Raw genomic sequence first — 16302 nt, forward strand, 5'->3', positions numbered from 1 at the left:
CCATGTGAGTCTCCCAACAGTGAGTCTTGTAGTAGGTGAGTCTACCCTCCGAAAAGTCTCACCACAGCATTACCCAGCTGTTACACGGGCAACCTCTATCTTTGTGACGATATAACATGTAACCCTCAGTGATAGAGTCCTGTAAATCCCATTTCAGTGTCACACATCTTCCTTCTTATTAATTTTCTTCGTGTCATGTTATATTTTGTTTCCTTTTTCAGTATCATGACGTACTGTACTAACAACCACTGTAAAATAAAGACTTACATAACTACATGTAACTCGTGCACATACATTAAGTGCACACACACACACACACACACCCTCGTCATCGCCACCTCCTGCCACCTGCAGCTCCCCACCCAACTTGCACAGTCCGCCACTACAACAAAATACAGCCCATAAGAGCCCGCACCGATAGATATAAGAACAGCACCATCCCATCTATTGCTAAAATAATAAACAACTCCTGATTTATATACTGTACAGCCCTGTAAATGTATTCAATGCATATTATATCATTATGTCTAAATCAAATGTAAGTCTGTATATTTTCAGCCACCGGCTGCAACTCTATTAATAAACCGTTTATTATTATTATTATTATTATTATATTATTATTATTATTATTATTATTATTATTACACACACACACACACACACACACACACACACACACACACACACACACACATACACGCTAGTATTTGTATATAACGCGTCTCCTTGAGCATAATCAACTATTTCTATACCATAAATTAATTTTTAAATAATATAATAATATCAACGAAATAATAATCACCGCATTTACAGTATTATGTACTTTATAATTACTGTGTAGACAGACACTGACGAGTTGGCTTAGAACCAAAATAGAATAACGTGGGAGTTTAAAATTTTTTACTCCATTTGAGTTATTAATATTTAAGCTAAGTGGAGAGTTTAATTACTTGGTGCTTAATTACCGTGAACAATGGAAATTATCATGAGTAAATTACTCGGAGGAGGAACTTGTTGCCTAATTTTCTGATATTTACACTCGAACATTTCTGGCGTCATTATAACAGTAATTATTTGACGTTTGCATTCATGTAAATACACTCGGCAAATGCACATGGATGTAAATATTCATAGGTACACAGTTTTTTATATATAAATCCATAAACATCCGCGGCCTTACATATAAACACACGCATCAACACAACTGGTATAAAATGACTCATCGTCCCCACGTCCTGTACTTCAGTAAATGTAGTACTATTTTATTTTAATAATTTATATTTATTATTATAAATTTTATGTACTATGAATTATTATTATTATTATCATTATTAGTATTATTATTATTATTATTATTATTATTACTACTACATTTTCGCCTCCCGGCCCGATGTGAGTTGGTGGCCTGTGCCCGGGTGGGCTGGTCCCCGTTAAAAAAAAAATCGGGGACCATAAGGACCATAAGGACCATAAGGAAAAAATAAAAATAAAATAAAAATCAAAGGTGAGAAACAATATATGTATGATTTGTTGTCAATAGTAAGATAAACAATTGAGACCCTGCAATTGTGTGTAAATGAGGCAGAAAGTCAGATCAGCAACCTGTTTGGTAGCTGTCTACTACCTAACAAAATATTCTAAGCAGAGCGTGGTTTCGATCCACGGACCTCTGGGTTATGGGCCCAGCACGCTCCCTCTGCGCCACTCTGCTTATATATATATATATATATATATATATATATATATATATATATATATATATATATATATATATATATATATATATATATATATATATATATATATATATATATATATAGAATATATAGTTTATGTTCTTTGGTTATTTTAAAAAGTATATTAAGAGAAAGATCGTCTTCCGAATCTTGACAGAGCCAAGCATTAAATTATTCATATGTAATCGTGAATGACCTTTAGGTGAATTGTCCACGTCACCATCTACTCAGTCTCCACACACGGGTGGGTCTTGTGAAATGCTCTCTACAGTAACTGGTTAGGAGATATTAATATTTAAGCTAAGTGGAAAGTTTAATTATTTGGTGCTTAATTACCGTGAACAATGGAAATTATCATGAGTAAATTACTCGGAGGAGGAACTTGTTGCCTAATTTACTGATATTTACACTCGAACATTTCTGGCGTCATTATAACAGTAATTATTTGACGTTTGCATTCATGTAAATACACTCGGCAAATGCACATGGATGTAAATATTCATAGGTACACAGTTTTTTTATATATAAATCCATAAACATCCGCGGCCTTACATATAAACACACGCATCAACACAACTGGTATAAAATGACTCATCTTCCCCACGTCCTGTACTTCAGTAAATGTAGTACTATTTTATTTTAATAATTTTTATTTATTATTATAAATTTTATGTACTATGAATTATTATTATTATTATCATTATTAGTATTATAATTATTATTATTATTATTACTACTACATTTTCGCCTCCCGGCCCGATGTGAGTTGGTGGCCTGTGCCCGGGTGGGCTGGTCCCCGTTAAAAAAAAAAATCGGGGACCATAAGGACCATAAGGACCATAAGGAAAAAATAAAAATAAAATAAAAATCAAAGGTGAGAAACAATATATGTATGATTTGTTGTCAATAGTAAGATAAACAATTGAGACCCTGCAATTGTGTGTAAATGAGGCAGAAAGTCAGATCAGCAACCTGTTTGGTAGCTGTCTACTACCTAACAAAATATTCTAAGCAGAGCGTGGTTTCGATCCACGGACCTCTGGGTTATGGGCCCAGCACGCTCCCTCTGCGCCACTCTGCTTATATATATATATATATATATATATATATATATATATATATATATATATATATATATATATATATATATATATATATACTGTATATATATCATAGAATATATAGTTTATGTTCTTTGGTTATTTTAAAAAGTATATTAAGAGAACGATCGTCTTCCGAATCTTGACAGATCCAAGCATTAAATTATTCATATGTAATCGTGAATGACCTTTAGGTGAATTGTCCACGTCACCATCTACTCAGTCTCCACACACGGGTGGGTCTTGTGAAATGCTCTCTACAGTAACTGGTTAGGAGATATTAATATTTAAGCTAAGTGGAAAGTTTAATTATTTGGTGCTTAATTACCGTGAACAATGGAAATTATCATGAGTAAATTACTCGGAGGAGGAACTTGTTGCCTAATTTACTGATATTTACACTCGAACATTTCTGGCGTCATTATAACAGTAATTATTTGACGTTTGCATTCATGTAAATACACTCGGCAAATGCACATGGATGTAAATATTCATAGGTACACAGTTTTTTATATATAAATCCATATACATCCGCGGCATTACATATAAACACACGCATCAACACAACTGGTATAAAATGACTCATCTTCCCCACGTCCTGTACTTCAGTAAATGTAGTACTATTTTATTTTAATATTTTTATTTTTATTATAAATTTTATGTACTATGAATTATTATTATTATTATCATTATTAGTATTATTATTATTATTATTATTATTATTACTACTACATTTTCGCCTCCCGGCCCGATGTGAGTTGGTGGCCTGTGCCCGGGTGGGCTGGTCCCCGTTAAAAAAAAAAATCGGGGACCATAAGGACCATAAGGACCATAAGGAAAAAATAAAAATAAAATAAAAATCAAAGGTGAGAAACAATATATGTATGATTTGTTGTCAATAGTAAGATAAACAATTGAGACCCTGCAATTGTGTGTAAATGAGGCAGAAAGTCAGATCAGCAACCTGTTTGGTAGCTGTCTACTACCTAACAAAATATTCTAAGCAGAGCGTGGTTTCGATCCACGGACCTCTGGGTTATGGGCCCAGCACGCTCCCTCTGCGCCTATATATATATATATATATATATATATATATATATATATATATATATATATATATATATATATATATATATATATATATATATATATATATATATATATATATATATATGAACATATTTCTTTGAATTTTTAAAAAAGTATATTAAGAGGCGATGTTTTGAATCTTACGGCAAGATCCAGAAGCATTAAATTATTTCATAAATCGTGAATGACCTTTAGGTGAATTGTCACGTCACCATCTGCTCAGTCTCCACACACGGGTGGAGTCTTGTGAAATACTCTCTACAGTAACTGGATTTAGGAGTTATTAATATTTAAGCTAAGTGGAGAGTTTAATTACTTGGTGCTTAATTACCGTGAACAATGGAAATTATCATGAGTAAATTACTCGGAGGAGGAACTTGTTGCCTAATTTTCTGATATTTACACTCGAACATTTCTGGCGTCATTATAACAGTAATTATTTGACGTTTGCATTCATGTAAATACACTCGGCAAATGCACATGGATGTAAATATTCATAGGTACACAGTTTTTTATATATAAATCCATATACATCCGCGGCCTTACATATAAACACACGCAGCAACACAACTGGTATAAAATGACTCATCTTCCCCACGTCCTGTACTTCAGTAAATGTAGTACTATTTTATTTTAATATTTTTTATTTTTTATTATAAATTTTATGTACTATGAATTATTATTATTATTATCATTATTAGTATTATTATTATTATTATTATTATTATTACTACTACATTTTCGCCTCCCGGCCCGATGTGAGTTGGTGGCCTGTGCCCGGGTGGGCTGGTCCCCGTTAAAAAAAAAAATCGGGGACCATAAGGACCATAAGGACCATAAGGAAAAAATAAAAATAAAATAAAAATCAAAGGTGAGAAACAATATATGTATGATTTGTTGTCAATAGTAAGATAAACAATTGAGACCCTGCAATTGTGTGTAAATGAGGCAGAAAGTCAGATCAGCAACCTGTTTGGTAGCTGTCTACTACCTAACAAAATATTCTAAGCAGAGCGTGGTTTCGATCCACGGACCTCTGGGTTATGGGCCCAGCACGCTCCCTCTGCGCCACTCTGCTTATATATATATATATATATATATATATATATATATATATATATATATATATATATATATATATATATATATATATATATATATATATATATATATATATATATATATATATATATATACTGTATATATATCATAGAATATATAGTTTATGTTCTTTGGTTATTTTAAAAAGTATATTAAGAGAACGATCGTCTTCCGAATCTTGACAGATCCAAGCATTAAATTATTCATATGTAATCGTGAATGACCTTTAGGTGAATTGTCCACGTCACCATCTACTCAGTCTCCACACACGGGTGGGTCTTGTGAAATGCTCTCTACAGTAACTGGTTAGGAGATATTAATATTTAAGCTAAGTGGAAAGTTTAATTATTTGGTGCTTAATTACCGTGAACAATGGAAATTATCATGAGTAAATTACTCGGAGGAGGAACTTGTTGCCTAATTTACTGATATTTACACTCGAACATTTCTGGCGTCATTATAACAGTAATTATTTGACGTTTGCATTCATGTAAATACACTCGGCAAATGCACATGGATGTAAATATTCATAGGTACACAGTTTTTTATATATAAATCCATAAACATCCGCGGCCTTACATATAAACACACGCATCAACACAACTGGTATAAAATGACTCATCGTCCCCACGTCCTGTACTTCAGTAAATGTAGTACTATTTTATTTTAATAATTTATATTTATTATTATAAATTTTATGTACTATGAATTATTATTATTATTATCATTATTAGTATTATTATTATTATTATTATTATTATTACTACTACATTTTCGCCTCCCGGCCCGATGTGAGTTGGTGGCCTGTGCCCGGGTGGGCTGGTCCCCGTTAAAAAAAAAATCGGGGACCATAAGGACCATAAGGACCATAAGGAAAAAATAAAAATAAAATAAAAATCAAAGGTGAGAAACAATATATGTATGATTTGTTGTCAATAGTAAGATAAACAATTGAGACCCTGCAATTGTGTGTAAATGAGGCAGAAAGTCAGATCAGCAACCTGTTTGGTAGCTGTCTACTACCTAACAAAATATTCTAAGCAGAGCGTGGTTTCGATCCACGGACCTCTGGGTTATGGGCCCAGCACGCTCCCTCTGCGCCACTCTGCTTATATATATATATATATATATATATATATATATATATATATATATATATATATATATATATATATATATATATATATATATATATATATATATATATATATATATATATATATATATATATATATATATATATATATATATATATATATATATATATATATATATATATATCATAGAATATATAGTTTATGTTCTTTGGTTATTTTAAAAAGTATATTAAGAGAACGATCGTCTTCCGAATCTTGACAGAGCCAAGCATTAAATTATTCATATGTAATCGTGAATGACCTTTAGGTGAATTGTCCACGTCACCATCTACTCAGTCTCCACACACGGGTGGGTCTTGTGAAATGCTCTCTACAGTAACTGGTTAGGAGATATTAATATTTAAGCTAAGTGGAAAGTTTAATTATTTGGTGCTTAATTACCGTGAACAATGGAAATTATCATGAGTAAATTACTCGGAGGAGGAACTTGTTGCCTAATTTACTGATATTTACACTCGAACATTTCTGGCGTCATTATAACAGTAATTATTTGACGTTTGCATTCATGTAAATACACTCGGCAAATGCACATGGATGTAAATATTCATAGGTACACAGTTTTTTTATATATAAATCCATAAACATCCGCGGCCTTACATATAAACACACGCATCAACACAACTGGTATAAAATGACTCATCTTCCCCACGTCCTGTACTTCAGTAAATGTAGTACTATTTTATTTTAATAATTTTTATTTATTATTATAAATTTTATGTACTATGAATTATTATTATTATTATCATTATTAGTATTATAATTATTATTATTATTATTACTACTACATTTTCGCCTCCCGGCCCGATGTGAGTTGGTGGCCTGTGCCCGGGTGGGCTGGTCCCCGTTAAAAAAAAAAATCGGGGACCATAAGGACCATAAGGACCATAAGGAAAAAATAAAAATAAAATAAAAATCAAAGGTGAGAAACAATATATGTATGATTTGTTGTCAATAGTAAGAGAAACAATTGAGACCCTGCAATTGTGTGTAAATGAGGCAGAAAGTCAGGTCAGCAACCTGTGACTTGGTCACAGTTTTCATGATGTCATATGGCAGCAGGGTCTACCATTAGACAATGAATTATGCTTCCAATATCTTCCCAGGCTGCAGTACCTCCCTGTTTGGTAGCTGTCTACTACCTAACAAAATATTCTAAGCAGAGCGTGGTTTCGATCCACGGACCTCTGGGTTATGGGCCCAGCACGCTCCCTCTGCGCCACTCTGCTTATATATATATATATATATATATATATATATATATATATATATATATATATATATATATATATATATATATATATATATATATATATATATATATATATATATATATATATATATATCATAGAATATATAGTTTATGTTCTTTGGTTATTTTAAAAAGTATATTAAGAGAACGATCGTCTTCCGAATCTTGACAGATCCAAGCATTAAATTATTCATATGTAATCGTGAATGACCTTTAGGTGAATTGTCCACGTCACCATATACTCAGTCTCCACACACGGGTGGGTCTTGTGAAATGGTCTCTACAGTAACTGGTTAGGAGATACTACGTTAAGTGAGTCAACACTGGTGAAGTTATCTACTGTACTGAATCATCCTGAATCACTCTAATGAACGATGTCGAATCAAATTAGTTTGTTTTCACTCACTAACTTATTAACATAAGTAGTTTAATTATTTTAGTTAACCAAATATCAAAGTTACGAAAGTAGTTTTACGAAATTAGTTATACTTTCGGTTTTGGTACCACCAAAATGACTCCCTGCGCTGCTAACATTTGCAATGACAAGTAAGACACCATTCACACGAGCACATATTCCATGTTTATTGTATATAGTATGAAGTTGAATCCGATAAAGAGAACTTAGATGTTGTAAGAAATGTAAGAAATGTTGTGATTCCAGAGTTGTTATTGATTATAGCAAGACCATGGATAAGTGACTGGTACAATGAAACGTTAATGAACTTAACTGGAGGTTCTGGAATTTTTCTACCGTGTGAGATACTGAGAGCTGTTGTGTGCATGTGGCATTGAATGAAACCAGTCATTTCCTCCCAATGGAGCTATAGACTCAAGAATAGTATTCAGTATAGCAGTAGTATCTAAGTGATCTACAGGGAGGCTTGACAGAGTGATAACATCCAACAATGTAGTGGATACAGAAAAGAAAGCACGACTAAGATCCGAGAGGTGAAGCTAGTCCAAAACCTTTGTTAAAATCATAACATTTGTCAAGAAAAACAAAATATTGTAATTTTGTTTTCAGTAACACATGACTCTGAAACTTGAAACATCACCCAAACGCTGAAGAAATTTTTTGGAATGTTTTGAGAACAATATCCATAAAATCATATGTGAACCAGTTATTGGTGAAGAACTAAACTAATAGAGAAGAGATATAATGTATAAGAAAATTGAAAGCTTTAACCATACAATCTCTAACAACAAACATCAACAGAGCAGCGTGCCTAATATGGCCGGGAAACGTGGAGAGAGTAGCGGATGATCCAACTGTATAAAAAATATGGGAAAGGATTCCACAAAATCGATGACTCCGAGGATGCCCAAGTTCTAGATAGAAAATTAAGGTGATGGAAAACTTGGAACGTTTTGAGATGAACCTCGCAGAACTCCAGGATTTGGCATAAAATCAGACAGCGAGGAGTGGGAGTATTGTAGCGGCCAAGAACCTTGATAATACTACAGCGGTGGATGAGAGAGTAGTAGTAATAGTGTGCATGTGAACCATTCCCAGTTGTACGAATTTGGTGTTTGGAAATTACAGAAACGGGAAAACCAAAGCATTAATGTAACCTAATCTAACCTAACCTAAACCTAACCTAACCTAAGCCTAACCTAACCTAAGCCTAACCTAACCTAAGCCTAACCTAACCTAACCTAAGCCTAGCCTAACCTAACCTAAACCTAACCTAACCTAAGCCTAACCTAACCTAAGCCTAACCTAACTTAAGCTTAACCTAACCTAAGCCTAACTTAACCTAAGCCTAACCTAACCTAAGCCTAACCTAACCTAACCTAAGCCTAACCTAACCTAAACCTAACCTAACATAAACCTAACCTAACCTAAGCCTACCCTAACCTAACCTAAGCTTAACCTAACCTAAGCCTAACTTAACCTAACCTAACCAAAAGCTTTAGGGATATCAAGATTTATGAGTTAGAAAAATAAACAAGTCAGCATCGTCTTTCAACTTTATCTATCTTCCTTTCCATCTCTTAAACCTCTTTCCGATCTCCTTACAATTCTCATCTAACTCACCTTTTCAGCGTCATCTCCCCGTCTTCACTTTTCTCATTTCTTCTTACGTTTTCATTAAAATACTTTCTATGTTCTTTCTAATGCCTATTAACTTTCATCTTATCTCCTTCCTTTCCTTTCCTGTCTGCTCTCCCCTCCAGTCATTCTTTTCAATTTCCAACTCTCGTTCGTCACCTTTCTTATGTTCTTACTTTATCTTCCAAAAACACTTCATTTCCCCATTATTGAATTTTTTCCTTATTATCCTTCCGTCCTTCTCCCATATTTTGCGTTATTCTCATTCATCCTATTTTTATTCTCCGTCTGTCTCACAATTGGTTTCGCGTGGTTACATCCCTCTCTCTTTTATCCCCCTCTCATTCCTTTCCATTCCATTAAAAACCTCTTTACTTCCCCCTCTTACGCCTCTCTCGTGGTCCTTCGCTCCCTCTACTTCGTATCCTTGTCTTTCTATATAATCAACCTCCCTCTTTTACCCTCGCTTATCATCTGTATCTATCCTATTTCCGTTTTTCTCCTTGTTTCTCTTTCTCTGTGACTCTCTCTTTCTCCCCTTCCTTTGTTGTGCTCTCTCTCTCTCTCTCTCTCTCTCTCTCTCTCTCTCTCTCTCTCTCTCTCTCTCTTCCTCTGTCGGTTTCTTTCTTTGTCTTTCGATCTCTCTGTCTATCTGGCTGAGCTGCCAAGTTCAGGAAACATGAGTGGGATGTAGAGGGGGTGAGCTGCCAGGTTAGGGAAACATGAGCGGGAATTAGAGGGAGTGAGCTGCCAGGTTCAGGAAACATGAGCGGGATACAGAGGAGTAAGCTGCTAAGTTCCGGGTCTTGGTACCGGGGGCAGTGTACAGTACATCCACTGTTTTTGTCATGATCATAACTTTGTTCTTTGTAAAATGATTTCACTTCCAGAAATACACTTCGTGCTATCTACAGTTTAATCTCTAGGGATATTTTTTACATAGTCCCTAAAACTATCCCTCCTACAAGAGAACATAATTGAGAACTTGATTGGAGAAAGAGACCGTGCGTGATCACAAGAACACTATATCAAAAGTCAAACTCCTCTATGAAACAGGTCGGGTAGGGAGACACACCTCCTTGGCGGAGTTTAATAGAATATATTAAGCAGTGCTGATCTGTCCGGAGGAAATTACCATTAAGCGAGTGAGACACCTTGGTTGGAGCAGATATATGCAAGGCGACACCCAAGGAGAACATTGTTTGTAAACCCACTTAGACTATAGTAAAATTAGGTTTCTATAGTATGGAAACCTCTGACTTTAATTCAGTGTTTGTTAAGGTTTAAAATGACGTCATGGAAGATTATGCTGGGTGCATTAACTTCACTTTGATAACCTAAATTACACATCACTGAACACATGTGTTATATGAGTATCAAATCAGCCTTATTGGTGCTAGATACAATTGTTAACTTCCCTACATATTTGGTGGCATAACTTACTGTTAATGAATAAATCATACAAGGAATACGTATTCAGTTTTACAATGTCCAATAAAGGGTGATTCTGTCACTTCTTCAAGCTAAGGAAATTAGTTTACGTCTAGCTTTTTTGCGTTTACATCACAAAATCAAACAAAAAAGAAAAGAAAAAACAACTTCTCAAGCAAACGTTCTTATACCTAAATGATCTGTTGAGATATTATAATGATTTTTGGTATCAATGTATATAAAGGGATGCTGGGTGGAATACATCAAAGTAAGTCACTAACTAAACCTTCAAAGAGTATTCGAGAGAAAGAAGAAACATTTAGGGGAGGAAGGCATCATTTTGACCTCCTCCGTCCTTTACAGAGTTAGAGTGTTCCTCTCTGGGTCATGACTCGGGAGTGCGCGGTGCTGGCAAAGTTATAAAGGCTCTCAGAGTGTCGTAACCTGCTGCAGGGGGTCACCTTTCTGATGTTGATGATGATAGTGTAGTGAGGAGGATGGTGATGGTCCAGTGAGATAGATGGTTATGGTGCAGTAAAGAGGATGGTAATGGTGTAGTGAGGAGGATGGTGAAGGTACAGTGAAGGTGATGTTGATGGTGATGGTGCAGTAGGTAGGATAACAATAGTGATCTTCAACTGTAGTGAACTGAAGGGAAACAGTTTGTTCAGCCAGAAATTTACAGAAATAAATTGTATAACTTTAATTTTATTGACGTGGTTGATAATTCTGAGAGCTGTAACTTTCTATAGAAGGCCCTTGATCAATACACTTTCACTAAAATAGTTACACAGCTTTGAGTGTAATCTGGTGCACAGGAAATACATAGTAAGGTCTCTGAATCTCTGGGTTCATGAGGAGGCAAGTGAGGCTATAGGAGTTTCGTTGGTAAGTATACAGTACATGTTGGATAAGTGAAACACATTCATTTACAAACATAAAACTAAGACGTATTTATTGGTAAGAAGTAAAGGAGATTATATTTTTATTTTAGCTGAACTATAATCTCGTAACTGTATTTCTTATAAAATTCTTGGGTATGTATTATTTGGTTCAGTGATGATGATGATAAGCCATCATCATCATCATCATCATCATCATTATCATTACATTATGTGTGTATCTTCCGTTATCTCTCTCTCTCTCAGCCAGACTCACAACAATGGATTGTTCTGGACCTCATCTTCTCCCTCCTCTCACCGCACAAGTCAAGACCCACTTAACTCAGCTCGTGTATAAGGAGACGAAGAGTTTTTTACCTTAACATTGTTTCCTTAATTAATTCATCATCCCAGCAAGACTGATGATCCAATGACTACCTTAGTTAATGCAAGACTGATGAGCCAATGACTAAATAAATGATTGAATATATTAATAGCTGCTCTTCACAGCTCAAGTAATTTTCGTTCTTAGACTTTATTTATTTTTTTACTTCTCTCTGTAGGGTAAGTATTAACGTACAATAATTCCAGTGATCATACAGCACAGTTATCACATATCAAAATCAATGTTCACATAAAAACGGATTTTATCTTGGAGACGCAACCCACATTTAAGTAAAGGAAAAAATATAACACCATATAAATAAATTAGTAAATTGACCAGACTATTACTGGGTCGACTTACTTTTGTCTTCCCTCAGATGTAAAGTTCCTCAACTTGATGTAAAGAGAGCCTCAGTGTGTGAGTGTGTACGTTGTGTAATGAGTCCTTGTTTATACGAGTAAATAATATTCTAATTAGGCTGCAGTTGAGTGTATACGGAGTGTATATTCAAATGGCCTCATTTCGACCTCAATTACTCCTTTAACAAGGGCCTAGATTAGAATTGGCAACACTTCTATGGAATATAAAATACAGTTAAGAATGTTTATAGTATTCATTTGCTGGTTTGATTTAAACACCAAAATAAACTGTCTAGATGGCGGTATACTTGAGCACCAACGGCAATGAGAGTTGTTTGACAACGTTTCACTCCACGTCAAGGTGTTGGTGAAGGTGCAAAATATTTACATTTGGTTATCAGATTTCAGTGTCCTGTATTACTTGTAATTCGTTTTATAATTGTTTAAGACTGATCGCTATTTTTCCTGCAGTCTACGTTTTAATGTAATCATAATTTATAGACGATGTCCTAATGTACACATAGCACAAGCACAGCCATGGCTTCATACGGGTACTTTAGGAGTGAGGCTCTGGACATTCTAAAACTGGTGACCGAAGGGACCAGTTGTTCCATAAATCTCGGGGGTGTAACATTTGAAGACCCGTAAGTACTACATTTGTGTGCCCTATACTTTCATTTTTATATTTCATAAGTGTAAACTTGTTGTATTTAATTTTGTGTAAAATGAACCAAAATCAAGCTACAATTGTTTGGCCAACTTTAATTAGGGACTTTGTCATCAGTTCCTATGTAAAAGTGAAGTGTTCGGGTGTTGAGTCGAGGTATTGGTGTGCGAGGGTAACAGTGTGGCAGAGTGGTTGATCTGTGTTGTGGGGCCAGACCTGGCCACTAGAGGGCCTAGGTTGGGCCACCGAGAACCAGTACATTCCTTCCGTTTAACCTTTACTACGTCCGGTATTTTCCAGTCCCAACAGCCTTGATTCCTACCTAGTGTTGTGGCCTCGTGATTCTGGAGATGTATTTATGTACAGTCACATCAAAAAGTCCGCGTCTCCTTCAGAACGAGTCAGTATCGAAACTAAATGAAATAACGCAGCGCCAGCAGTGTTGGGATCCTGAACTACACATCTGTGAGTATTCTTGGTTATAATATCCCTTACCTGAGGATATTATACACATTTCCTCTAACTTTCCGTTCTGAATGTAATAGTAAAAAAAATGAGCTAACAAATGATCTATCTCTCTCTCTCTCTCTCCGGGTGAATATTGAAGTTCTCAGGGAAGAATGTCATTTTTTATACATAAAAATTATGAGCTTGATCATTGACAAGACAGAAATGTTATTATATTTTACATGCATATTTACAATAAGTTTATACGTGAATCTGTATTACTTAAAAGAATTATGATGGAACAAATACAAAGGCGCTTATTTTCCAATTGAAAGTCTCAACAAATCTCCTTGTGCACGAGATACAACAAACAAACATTGTAATATATAGTCAAAGCAGATGCGACCTAAGTGACATCTTATCGTCCACCACCAGCTAAATCTCTCCCGGCGGCGGGAATGTATAGAACTGTTTCACGCCCTGTGTTTACTGAAAGATTGGATCACTCGTTTTAGCACGAATTTACACATTTTAGTGTCGTGGTCTGAGACTCTGACCCCCACACACAATCACAGACGCGGGGGCTCGGAGCATCCTTATTATTATTTTTTTTTTTAGTACAATTATATTCTTTAAAAAAAGTATTAGATTTATGTGAACCATCAAAATGCGTATCAACATCCAACAAATGGTGTATATAATTCATATAACTAAAAGTATAAACATTCTTGATAAGTAATGAGTAATTTCTGAATATTGGCGAAACAGTTTTAATAACACAAGTTTAACAAAACATCCACGGTCTAATTTGAACCCTTCCAGATCCTGATAAATCCTGACAAATCTGATTGGCTACCCAGGGAAAAAAAACGTTATCCTGTTTTAATGAGCAAGTTGTTCTCGGGAAAAATAGTCACAAGATTAAGATTTTTAAAATGTATTACGTAAATTGTGCAGTGAGAATAGGAAGATATACAGGTGGAGGAGAGAGGGCGAGCGAGTGGTGAAGTGAGAGAAATGAGAGAGGGAGTGGTGGAGTGAGAGAAATAAGAGAGGGAGTGGTGGAGTGAGAGAAATAAGAGAGGGAGTGGTGGAGTGAGAGAAATAAGAGGAGGAGTGGTGGAGTGAGAGAAATAAGAGAAGGAGTGGTGGAGTGAGAGAAATAAGACGTAGATGAAGTATATGAAACCAAGTGAATGATGCTTGATAATCCTGGTAGTTGACACACTGTAATGATCACGGTAATAAGAAGAATAAATTTAGTAAAAGAAGAAGCAAAGATATAAACACACACACACACACACACACACACACACACACACACAAAAGACAAACGAAAAGCAAAATGGTTCGCAAATAAACAGATAGACGTGCAGATGGATAGATAGAGAGATAGATAGATAGATAGATAGATAGATAGATAGATAGACAGATAGATAGAGAAGGAAAGAGAGACAGAGAGAGAGAGTTGAAAAATTTTAATAATGTGTGATTGGTCTTCTTCGTCGTCTCGGAGGTGAAGAGTTCAAAACTGGGTCCAGGAATCACCGGTTGGAAACAGAGTCAGGTATGATGGGACGAACCACTGGCCTCCACGTGGTAGGAACTGGTAATTGAGTGTTAATCTCAGCCTGACAGTGGTCGCACATTTTGTCATCTGAGAGTTTTAAGTCCACAGACCTCCTCGGTTATTGCCTCGCGTCTTCTGTGCTCTGCTGCCCCCCATCCACACACCCACTCTACTACATCAGGTTTGCCCCCCCCCCCGCCCCTCAAAGATTGGTGGGTGGATCTATCTATCCCTGGTGAGATGTATAGGTGGAGTGATAGATGTTAGGGGGGGGGGGGATGTAGGTGTAGGTGTTAGGGAGGAGGGTGTAGGTGTAGGTGTGGGGTAAGAGAAAGTGGTAACTGGTTCACACTTACGATGAGAAGAGATACAGAAGTTCAGAGAGACGGAGAAAAGTTGGTTGAAGATACGGGAAAGTGTGATGGTACATGTATTCATCCTGACATCTTCAGTGCCACACGCCTTCCGACAGCCTCCACTCCCACATCACTAAACTGGTCGGTGGTGTGACGGTGGCTGCTAACGATCCCGTCACACGAATTCTCTCTCTCTCTCTCTCTCTCTCTCTCTCTCTGTCTCTCATATTTAATAGACAGTGCTCTCCAAACTTTGCTCATAGACAGCTACTAGGCACGTTCTCTTTCACTTTTATTAATAGGTAAAGTTCATGTTCACTCGTCATAATACTTTTATTTTACAATTCTCCTCCCTAGAGAGAGAGAGAGAGAGAGAGAGAGAGAGAGAGAGAGAGAGAGAGAGAGAGAGAGAGAGAGAGAGGTTCCCTGTTGAAAGACACACAGAGCCTCCTAGTGAGAAAGACACAACCCATTGACGGTGGCAGCCGAATATATACGTACATGTGGCAGTAGAGAATCCTGATATACGTCTTCCATTACCAGCAGAGACGAGCAGTGTACCTACACGGAGAGGCGCTGACTTCTATCACTGTACAATGCCACCAAAACCTTGCTTGGAAAGGTGTGGAGCTTTGTATCATGACAGAACCAACATATTGTGTGAGAGCCGACGGTAATATAGTGTGTGTGGATGGGAGTTAACCTTCTAAGGGCACAGTAC

The 16302-nt window shown here is 35.9% G+C and overlaps 5 non-coding genes across 5 annotated transcripts; all 5 read right to left on the minus strand.

Annotated features, from left to right (window-relative positions):
• Positions 1-1639: 1639 nt before the first annotated feature.
• Trnam-cau lies at positions 1640-1711 on the minus strand. Its single transcript has one exon. It is a non-coding gene; the product is annotated as a tRNA-Met (tRNA).
• A 1034-nt stretch (positions 1712-2745) lies between these two features.
• On the minus strand, positions 2746-2817 carry Trnam-cau. Its single transcript has one exon. It is a non-coding gene; the product is annotated as a tRNA-Met (tRNA).
• Positions 2818-4931: 2114 nt separating this feature from the next.
• Trnam-cau lies at positions 4932-5003 on the minus strand. The gene has a single exon. It is a non-coding gene; the product is annotated as a tRNA-Met (tRNA).
• Positions 5004-6064: 1061 nt separating this feature from the next.
• Positions 6065-6136, minus strand: Trnam-cau. The gene has a single exon. It is a non-coding gene; the product is annotated as a tRNA-Met (tRNA).
• Positions 6137-7337: 1201 nt separating this feature from the next.
• Positions 7338-7409, minus strand: Trnam-cau. Its single transcript has one exon. It is a non-coding gene; the product is annotated as a tRNA-Met (tRNA).
• Between the last annotated feature and the right edge of the window lie 8893 nt (positions 7410-16302).

Source organism: Homarus americanus, unplaced genomic scaffold (assembly GCF_018991925.1).
Source record: "Homarus americanus isolate GMGI-L3 unplaced genomic scaffold, GMGI_Hamer_2.0 scaffold18703, whole genome shotgun sequence".
NCBI lineage: Eukaryota > Metazoa > Arthropoda > Malacostraca > Decapoda > Nephropidae > Homarus > Homarus americanus.